This window comes from Rhincodon typus, chromosome 2, assembly GCF_021869965.1.
Source record: "Rhincodon typus isolate 14 chromosome 2, sRhiTyp1.1, whole genome shotgun sequence".
In the NCBI taxonomy this organism is placed as follows: Eukaryota; Metazoa; Chordata; class Chondrichthyes; order Orectolobiformes; family Rhincodontidae; genus Rhincodon; species Rhincodon typus.
The window spans coordinates 39,825,601-39,836,805 of NC_063333.1; the positions used below are offsets into that span (position 1 = coordinate 39,825,601).

Sequence of the window (11,205 nt, forward strand, 5' to 3'; positions counted from 1 at the left end):
TCAAGTCTCCAACAACCGCGGTTCTTTGTTTAATTGCACTATGTGTATATGTCCTTTCTACCCTTCAAAGAACAGGCCTTGTGTTATTAATATATGCAGCTTCCAGTACATGCAATTGTGTTACACTGACAGCCTGGCTGACAATTCTTCGTGCACTCAGGATTATGGAACAAGTGTTGTCTACTACTGAACCAGATCTCATGTTGGACACTGTTTCAGGTTCGTTGTTTGATATGATCCACCAGTCTTTGGGACCTATGGCTCACATACCATGGCACATCAGACTGGCGCTGCGTTTGTAAAAGCCCTTCGGGACGTCCTGTGCGCAATCCGTGAACGGCGATATATAAATGCAGGTCCTTTTCCGGACGCTGTTGAATGTGCGCGGCCCCTTTAAGAAGTGAGTGGGTGAAGTGAAGGAGCCACGTCCCCAAAGCTGGTGACGGGGAGACAGGCAGAGAGCCTGAGGTTGTGCTGGTTTGGGGCCGGGCTTTGGCGATGCCGCCTGCCCTCTGGATGCAGCTGGTGGCGTGGGCTTTGCTGCTACCCTCCGTGCCCCTCTGCCTGGGCTGGGATACGGCCGAGATGGAGCTCTTCGACCTGGTGGAAGAAGTGCAGGAGAACTTTTACCGGTTCCTCGGCGTGGAGCAGGTGAGGGGCTGGAGGGGGAAGGGGTAACGGCCTTGACCCCCGCCGCCAGTTCTTTACCCTTAAAATTGAAGCGGTTGATGGGGTTTGTGGCTCTCGGCCGGAGCAATGGCTGAGTCAGACCCAGGCAGCTGGGGCCTAGCCCGGGGGCCAGGGCCCGGAGGCGGGAGGTAGGGCCCGAGCCGGGGCCGGGGGGCCCCCCTCCCTGGGTGGAGGGGAGGAAGGTGAACTGGTTGAGAGCGAAGCGGCCTGGGCCCCTGTGTCCACGTTCCTCCGGCTCCACATCACTTTTCCACTGTCTGAAAATAAAAAAAAACAACACATTTCACTCCCCACCTCCTTCTCTTCAGATCTTAAAGACGTTTTGAATCTGCTCAGAAATGCGAATTTTTTTTTTGAAAGTGACAAGCTGATTTGTCAGGAACTACTGAAAAGATCCTTTTGCGGTCTTTGAGTATTCATTTGTTTCCGTATTTCTATGAAAGAAATTCCTTGAGTGAATCAAGTGGTTTTTTTTGCATTCAGTTTTCCATATGGAATGAAGCGCTGTCAGACTATTATAAACGTTGCTGCAGTATATAAGGAATATATTACTTTGTCAGGAGTCCCACGGATCACCAAATTGCATATTGAAAAGTCACTTCTAAAGCTGTTGACCATCCTTTTTGGTGTTCAAGAACTGGTTAGATCTGCCTTTGAATGAAAGACAGTGAAGTTTCATTCAAGACATATTCAAAGATGTACTGTATTACGTTTTATAAAATTATGTATGTGCAACATTGACATTACATCAAATACAAAAACTTTCTTCCACTAGGGTACATACTCAACATTTAAAATTATAGCCAATATTTACTTTATTTATTGGATGTCAAACATCCAGAGGGATTTTCAGTTTCCTGCACCTCAGCGTAGAACATAGAACATAACAGCGCAGTACAGGCCCTCTGTTGCGCCGACCTGTGAAACCAATCTGAAGCCCATCTAACCTACACTATTCCATTATTATCCATATGTTTATCCAATGATCATTTAAACACCCTTAAAAAGTTGGCGAGTCTACTACTGTTGAGGCAGGGCATTCCACGCCCTTACTACTGAGTAAAGAACCTACCTCTGACATTTGTCCTATATCTATCACCCCTCAATTTAAAGCTACGTCCCCTCGTGCTAGCCAATCACCATCTGAGGAAAAAGGCTCTTGCTGTCCACCCTATCTAATCGTCTGATCATCTTGTATGTCTCTATTAAGTCACCTCTTAACCTTCTCTCTAACGAAAAACAGCGTCAAGTCCCTCAGCCTTTCCTCATAAGATCTTCCCTCCATACCAGGCAACATCCTGGTAAATCTCCTCTGCACCCTTTCCAATGCTTCCACATCCTTCCTATAATGCGGCGACCAGAACTGTACGCAATACTCCAAGTGCAGCCGCACCAGAGTTTTGTACGGCTGCAACATGACCTCATGGCTCCGAAACTCAATCTCTCTACCAATAAAGCCTAACACACCGTACGCCTTCTTAACAACGCTATCAACCTGGGTGGTAACTTTCAGTGATCTATGCACATGGACACCGAGATCTCTCTGCTCATCCACACTACCAAGAATCTTACCATTAGCCCAGTACTCTGTATTCCTGTTACTCCTTCCAAAGTGAATCACCTCACACTTTTCCGCATTAAACTCCATTTGCCACCTCAGCCCAGCTCTGCAGCTTATCTACGTCCCTCTGTAACCTGCAGCATCCTTCCGCACTATCCACAATTCCACCGACTTTAGTGTTATTTGCAAATTTACTAACCCATTCTTCTACACCCTCATCCAGGTCATTTATAAAAATGACAAACAAACAGCAGTGGCCCCAAAACAGATCCTTGAGGTACACCACTAGTAACTGAACTCCAGGATGAACAGTTCCCATCAACCACCACCCTCTGGCTAGCTGTAAGAAGACAATTTCTGATCCAAACCGCTAAATCACCCTCAATCCCATGCCTCCGTATTTTCTGCAATAGCCTACCATGGGGAACCTTATCAAACGCTTTACTGAAATCCATATACACCACATCAACCGCTTTACCCTCATCCACCTGTTTGGTCACCTTCTCGAAGAACTCAATAAGGTTTGTGAGGCACGACCTACCCTTCACAAAACCGTGTTGACTATCCCTAATCAAATTATTCCTATCTCTTATAATCCTTTCCAACACTTTACCCACAACCGAAGGAAGGCTCACTGGTCTATAATTACTAGGGTTGTCTCTACTCCCCTTCTTGAACAAGGGGACAACATTTGCTATCCTCCAGTCTTCTGGCACTATTCCCGAAGACAATGACGACATAAAGATCAAAGCCAAAGGCTCTGCAATCTCCTCCCTTGCTTCCCAGAGAATCCTAGGATAAATCCCATCCGGCCCAGGGGACTTATCTATTTTCACACTTTCCAGAATTGCTAACACCTCCTCCTTATGAACCTCGATCCCGTCTAGTCTAATAGCCTGTATCTCAGTATTCTCCTCGACTACATTGTCTTTTTCCTGTGTGAATACTGATGAAAAATATTCATTTAGCACCTCTCCTATCTCTTCGGACTCCACGCACAACTTCCCACTACTGTCCTTGACCGGCCCCAATCTTACTCTAGTCATTCTTTTATTCCTGACATACCTATAGAAAGCTTTAGGGTTTTCCTTGATCCTACCTGCTAAAGACTTCTCATGTCCCCTCCTGGCTCTTCTTAGCTCTCTCTTTAGGTCCTCCCTGGCTAACTTGCAACTCCCAAGCGCCCTAACTGAGCCTTCATGCCTCATCTTTACATAAGCCTCCTTCTTCCTCTTGACAAGAGGTTCAACTTCTCTAGTAAACCACGGTTCCCTCGCTGGACCACTTCTTCCCTGCCTGACAGGTACATACTTATCAAGGACACGCAGTAGCAGTTCCTTGAACAAGCTCCACATTTCAATTGTGTCCAGCCCCTGCAGTTTCCTTCTCCATCCTATACATCCTAAGTCTTGCCTAATAATTGCCTTTCCCCCAGCTATAACTCTTGCCCTGCGGTATATACCTATCCCTTTCCATCGCTAAAGTAAATGTAACCGAATTGTGGTCACTATCACCAAACTGCTCACCTACCTCCAAAATCTAACACCTGGCCTGGTTCATTACCCAGTACCAAATCCAATGTAGCTTTGCCTCTTGTTGGCCTATCTACATACTGTGTCAGGAAACCCTCCTGCACACATTGGACAAAAATTGACCCATCGAAAGTACTCGAACGATAGCATTTCCAGTCAATATTTGGAAAGTTAAAGTCCCCCATAACAACTACCCTGTTACTTTCGCTCCTATCCAGAATCATCTTTGCAATCCTTTCCTCTACATCTCTGGAACTTTTCGGAGGCCTATAGAAAACTCCCAACAGGGTGACCTCTCCTTTCCCGTTTCTAACCTCAGCCCATACTACCTCAGTAGACGAGTCCTCATCAAATGTCCTTTCTGCCACCATAATACTGTCCTTGACTAACAATGCCACACCTCCCCCTCTTTTACCACCTTCCCTGATCTTACTGAAACATCTAAAACCCCAGAACCTGCAACAACCATTCTTGTCCCTGCTATATCCAGGTCTCCGAAATGGCCACAACATCGAAGTCCTAGGTACCAACCCATGCTGCAAGTTCACCCACCTTATTCCGGATGCTCCTGGCGTTGAAGTAGACACACGTCAAACCACCTTCCTGCCTGCCGGTACACTCCTGCGACCTTGAAACCTTATTCATAACCTCACTATTCTCAACCTCCTGTACACTGGAGCTACAATGCAGGTTCCCATCCCCCTGCTGAATTGATTTAAACCCTCCCAAAGAGCATTAGCAAATTTCCCCCCCAGGATATTGGTACCCCTCTGGTTCAGGTGTAGACCATCCCGTTTGTAGAGGTCCCACCTATCAGAAGGAGCCCCAATTATCCAGGTATCTGAATCTCTCCCTCCTGCACCATCCCTGTAGCCACGTGTTCAACTGCTCTCTCTCCCTATTCCTCGGCAGCACGTGGCACGGGTAACAAACCAGAGATAACAACTGTTTGTTCCAGCTCTAAGCTTCCACCCTAGCTCCTTGCATTTCTGCCTTACATCCCCATCCCTTTTCCTACCTATGTCATTGGTGCCTATGTGGACCACAACTTGGGGCTGCTCCCCCTCCCTCTTAAGGATCCCGAAAACACGATCCGAGACATCATGGACCCTGGCACCTGGGAGGCAACACACCAACCGCGAGTCTCTCTCGTTCCCATAGAATCTCCTATCTGTCCCCCTAACTATGGAGTCCCCAATGACTAATGCTCTCCTCCTCTCCCCCCTTCCCTTCTGAGCAACAGGGACAGACTCTGTGCCAGAGACCTGTACCCCATGGCTTACCCCTGGTAAGTAGTCCTCCCCAACAGTATCCAAAACGGTATACTTGTTATGGAGGGGAACGGCCACAGGGGATCCCTGCACTGTCTGCCTGTTCCCTTTCCGTCCCCCAACTGTAACCCATCTACCTTTTTCCTGTACCTGAGGTGTGACTACCTCCCTGTAACTCCTTTCAATTACCCCCTCAGCCTCCCGAATGATCTGAAGTTCATCCAGCTCCAACTCCAGTTCCAGTTCCCTAACGCGGTTTCTGAGGAGCTGGAGTTGGGTGCACTTCCCGCAGATGAAGTCAGTGGAGACGCTAGGTGACCCTTCCCTCCCACATTCTACAGGAGGAGCGTGCAACTGCCCTAACATCCATTCCCACTGTTCTGAATTCTAAAGAAAAACTAGTAACCTTACCAAATCGGCGCTCGGAACCTTTTTTTTGGTTAGAGGAGGATGGGTGGGAGACACTACCGAAGTAGTGTTTCAGGTAGAGCAACCACCCAAATATATTACCTCACTTACTCAGCCATCCTGTGTCCGCTCCTGCTCAGCGTGCGCTCCGCCTATTCACGAAGTAAGTTTTTAAAAGCATTAACTTACCTTCCCGGCAGCCCCCTTGTCCTCGCTGTCACTGCGTATTATGGCTGAGGAGCTTTTGACAGTGGCCTTTCCGGCAGCTACTCCAAGCTTTAGGTCCATACCTTTCTATAAAGTGCTAGATGATAGAATGTATCAGTATCAGTTGCAACAGTTGATCATGTACAACTTTTGGCCTTGGAAGATCAACAAGTTTTGGGCATATAAAATACTGACTGAGTTGATAGTCCTCCAGTAGGGGTGCGTGTGTGTGTATGTCTATATGTACTGGGAAACAGCCTTTGGAGTATTGAGTCCTACATCATGGTGCTGTTTTGGATCAATCATGACAAAAAAAAACAACACACTTACTACATCTCTTTCCAGAGGCAAAGGCACTTCCAAGTGGTGACAGTACTCTATTTCTCCATCATTGTCACATCTAGGCAAATGTGTAGAGAGACTCTGGGCATTGCAGGAAGAACATAACACAAAGGCACCTTCTCACCATAAGCAAGTAATGTCTTGGTGCTTGTTTGAAAATTCTGATGAAGCATTCTGCCAAACTAATTAGATTATTGGCTCTGGGATTCACCTCCCTTTTCCCATGGGCCTTAAGGATGTTAAGCATAGACAATTGCTTGATGACTTATAGTCAAAGATGATTTTCTGCAGAAACTTATTCACAAGTTGATTAGACATTGTTGAACTGAATGGAGAATTCAGACTGATGTAGCTCGACCTACATTTTATGGCACAAGGAGCAGGTAGAACCACTGCATCTAGTAACGTTTGTTGGCTCAAGCAGTGCATGGATTCTCAGTAAATCACATATGAAGGTAGCACCTGGGGATGTGGGAAAGTAGAGTATGTTTGTTTTTTTTCCCCCCCTCCCTTTTTTTTTTAAAAAATCTGAAGATTTGCCTACTGTTTCCCTGCAGACATGGTCCATTTTCAATACCCTCTCAAAGCACAAGTAATCAAGACAATGGAAGAAAAGGCAATATTCCATATCTGTGTTCTGCATAGCACTTTGCACCTGATTGCCAGGTTCTTCCCTACAGTGGAGAGGGAGCATTGTTCCCACATACCCAGTTTTTGGCTTATCATGGCTATATACTCTTTTCCAGTTTTTCCAAGGAGTCCTCTTGAGCATTATCCTGAATGTTTCACGTAGTCTGACATGACAGTGACGGAGAACGAATTATTTTGGCTTCGTTTCTGAAGAATATGACCTCACACTTGCCACTATTTACTTTGGCTCCTGATGCCAATTTGGTGATGAATGCCACTCAGTCTGATAGTGGATCAAATAGAATACTGAAATTGCTTGAAACCAACCAAAAATAGCTGGAGAAAATGAGCAGGTCTGGCATCATCTGTGAAAAGAAAACTGAGTTAATTTTGAGTCCAAAAATTACCTGACCATGTGCCATTTCCTGATTGGAAGATACTAGGAGACCTGTTCCAGTGTCTTGCTGATGCTTCTCTGGTTGCTGAATCAATGAAATGTACAAGAGCTTTGCAGGTACTGAATCCTGTGTTTTCTCTCATTCACAATAGCGAAGCATCTGAATTAGTTTTGCAGCCCCCCCCCCCCCAGTTGAAAAATGAGGATTGAGGTTCTTTAGGAAGCCAAAAGCCAGCATTTGTGTCTGGCTACGGGGGTATTGTCCACCTCACGCATGCACTCTGCCACTTCTCTTAGGGGTTTGAGATTTTTGCAAGTAAGTGAAATGTTGACTGTTCATAGGTGTTCATCTCTGGTTAAAACCTATTTCATTTCAAATGAATGGTGGGACTTAAGTACAGAAACACAGTATGTGGTTTTCTGGTAACATGGATCTATCCAATAGGTAAATTGGATTTGGTATACTTTGTTAAAATGCTGAAGTTTTGTGATGACTCCAGGCATAGCAGGGTGTGATATCCAGCATACTACCTTAGTGAGGCTGAACAGTTTCCAGTTTCCAACTAGTTCATGCAATTAAAGTTTTTTTTAAAAAATGCTGAATATTCTTAATTATCTTTTAATGTTGTTGCTTTGCTAATTTTAAGTCATCTGTTCTGTTGAATTGTTAGATCTGCTGAACGAAATCCAAATAATCTTGTTTAGTAGCTTAAGATTTTCTTTTATATGCATTAAGAACAATCCCTGTGTGTGGAGTGGAAGTGTTCAAATTCCATTATGGTATAAATTTGAGGACTCTGCATAGTGTATCTACTGTTGACTAATATTTAGTGCACAGGTGACCTGTTCTAATATTAACCTGGAGTATTGAAGTATTGGATCTTCTTGAGCAAATTTCCTAGGCTGTCCAGTAAAGAAAATCATCGGGACTGAGGGACAGTTATTTTTTTAGCACTGTTGTAGATGTTCATAAAACAGTTTGCAGGTTTCTTTCTCCAGCTGACATATTGCTTTAATTTAGATAATATGACTGTAAAGAGCTGCAATGCTGAGATCTGAAACAAAAACAAGCTGCTGGAGAGTAACTCAGCAGCTATGGTAGTATCTCTGATGAGAATAATAAAAAAGGTGAAATCACAACTGGGCTGCTGCTGTCCCAGAGGTGACTGCTGGTTGTTTAACTGGAGTATCACCACATCTCTGACAAGGGGTGCAGTTGAAAAGGAGACTCCTTCATAGTAACTGAATCCACTTGTTGGCAAACCAGCCATTCAGCTAACTGAGATAACAAGGAGCAGAGCAAGGACAAACACAGCAGGCCAAGCAGCATCAGAGGAGCAGGGAGGCTGACGTTTCGGGTCGAGACCCTTCTTCAGAAATGGGGGAGGGGAAGGGGGTTCTGAAATAAATAGGGAGAGAGGGGGAGGCGGATAGAAGATGGATAGGAGACAGACAGGTCAAAGAGACGGGGATGGAGCTAGTAAAGGTGAGTGTAGGTGGGGAGTTAGGGAGGGGATAGGTCAGTCCAGGGAGGATGGACAGGTCAAGGCGGTGGGGCTTGAGGTGGGAGGGGGGACAGGTTAGGGAGGCGGGGACATGCTGGGCTGGTTTTGGGATGCGGTAGGGGGAGGGGAGATTTTGAAGCTTGTGAAGTCCACATTGATACCATTGGGCTGCAGGGTTCCCAAGTGGAATATGAGGTGCTGTTCCTGCAACCTTTGGGTGGCATCATTGTGGCACTGCAGGAGGCCCAGGATGGACATGTTGTCTGAAGAATGGGAGGGGAAGTTGAAATGGTTCGCGACTGGGAGGTGCAGTTGTTTAGTGCGAACCGAGCGTAGGTGTTCCGCAAAGCGGTCCCCAAGCCTCTGCTTGGTTTCCCTGATGTAGAGGAGGCCACAACAGGAACAGTGATCTGAGCTAACTGACCCACATAACCAGTGTTCAGTTTATCTAATACGATGTAGCGGGGAAGAGGAAATAGTAGAATGGAATTTCCCACCACACATCATCACAGAAGGAATGTTGTCTATTGCATAAAAGATGGCAATTCAAGTAAGGAAGTAAAGAGGTGTCTTAAGGGCATAAATTGAAATAGTAGAATCGGTCTAACTGCCACCTGAAGGGATGGGGCAGGGGTCCTTTTGAGATTAGTGTATCAGAGTTCCTAATCGAAAGATGGAGTGCTATTTCATCAGCTTCCATGCTATTCTAATAGAATAGCAGAGGAGGCCAAAAGGCAGAGATTGGAGAAAAAATTAGATGGAAAATTAAAATGACAGACTCCCTCTAACGTCATTCTAATGAAACTCACCTCCGTACTCCATACATTCATCTCATGTTTTCTAATTACTAATGTAGATGGTGTATTACTCTTTATATTTGTAGGTAATTTGTATTAATTCCATAATTACAAAAATGGTAAGTATGTGGGCCTCAAATACACTGAAAATATGGCACAGAAACACTCCATGTTAGCACATTTGCTCCTTACAAGACTTCCCCTATTTTTCACCTAACCTGTTCTATCAGCAAATTTAGTTTTCATTCCTTTCTCCCTCACATAATATGCTTTCCTGGCTTCCCCTTTAAATGCATCCATACTATTCACTTCAACACTTGCTGTGGAGCAGGTTGTACACTCACCCTTTTTTTGCCCCCTGCAAAATGTTTTTCTGAATGCTGCATTTTGTTTCTTGATGGCATCTGTAAATATCAAAGGCAGAGGGAAGTCGGGCAAGAAAATGAAGTTAAGGTCGTAGATCATTCATGATTTTATTGAATAGTAGAGTAGGCTTAAGATAAGTAGTAGTTTTTAACCTTTTACTAAGGATTGCTTGTTCTCAATTTTGTGTCTATTGATTTCTGTAGTTGGGCAAAATTCTTTTTCCTTAAGTTTTTTTTAAACCTTGTGTATCATTTTGTAAATGGTAAGTGCACCCTGAACTCTCATTCTAGAGTTTAGTTTCAACCCCATAGTTTTTGATTACTTTCCCCATTTTCAGCTCTAACTTGACATAGTCAAGGACAAAACAGTCTGCTTGATTGGCATCATGTCCACAAACATTCAGTCCCTCCACTAGTGATGCTCAGAAGTATGCATCATCTCCAAAATGCACTACAGAAATTCACCCAGGCAGCTAAGACGGCACCTTCCAAACCTATGATCACTACCATCCAGAAAGATGAACATTAGATACAGGAACACCACCAACTGCAAGTTTCCCTCCAAACTACGCACGCTCCATTCTTGGAAATATGTCACAGTCCCTTCAGTGTTGCTGGGTCAAAATCTTGGAACTCTTTCCCCCTTGCCACCAACTGCATTGTGGGTATATCTGCACCAAATGGACTTCAGTGGTCCAAAAATCAGCAGCCACCACCTTCGAGGGCAACCATGGAAGGGCGATAAATGCTGGTCCAGCCAGCGATATCCACAGTCTGTGAATGAATTAATAAGAAGTTGTGGTTCAGTCCCTGTGGATCTTTGCTCACCCTGGCAGTTTGCAAAGCAACAGTATAATAAACTTTCATTCAAAATAGCAGAATAAAGTGCTAGAAATCAAAATATTTAACAGGTCATACCTGACTAATTCCAGCATTGTGATGACACAAACCTATCTTTTGCAAGCAGGTTTTAAGTTAACATAGGTCTACTAAACTGCCAGAATTTGGTCGAAGCATATATACCTGTGCTGAATGAAGAAAAAAAGGTTATATGCAATAATATAAATTGGAGGCAACACAGTTGACAGATGACAAAAAAAAGTAAATAAATTAAACTGCTTTATAGAGCTGAATTGGAAAGAGGTCAAGGTATGTTGATGTTTAATCGCTTTGTGATTTTCATCAGGTAGTTCTGTTTGCTGAATATAGTTTTATTGCTTAACACTAGTTGTGAGCTACAGAAATCCTTAAAATTGTTAATTCAAATGAACCAAAAGCCTTTTAAGAAGTGACCTTGAAAGAGCAACAATGAATTAAAATTAAAAAAGGAACCTTGAGTTACTAACCAAATAGTAGTATGGAACATGTGTGAATGTCTGAGATGTGTCCCATTGTTGAAACTGATAATTAGAGCCTTTATGGCTGCTCTTAAAAAAAAAAAGTGGGTAACACTAGTCTGGGAGAGATAGTAGGAACTGCAGATGCTGGAGAATCTGAGAT

The 11,205-nt window shown here is 44.4% G+C and overlaps 1 long non-coding RNA gene across 1 annotated transcript in view; it reads right to left on the reverse strand.

The window, feature by feature from the left end:
* Positions 1-9,838: 9,838 nt before the first annotated feature.
* The window catches only part of LOC125485320, an 11,319-nt gene continuing 9,952 nt past the window's right edge, over positions 9,839-11,205 (reverse strand). Inside the window, exons 2-3 of the long non-coding RNA XR_007264059.1 lie at positions 10,624-10,733; positions 9,839-10,479 (exon numbers count right to left, since the gene is read on the reverse strand). This is a non-coding gene — a long non-coding RNA (uncharacterized LOC125485320). The remainder of the gene's footprint in view (positions 10,480-10,623; positions 10,734-11,205) is intronic.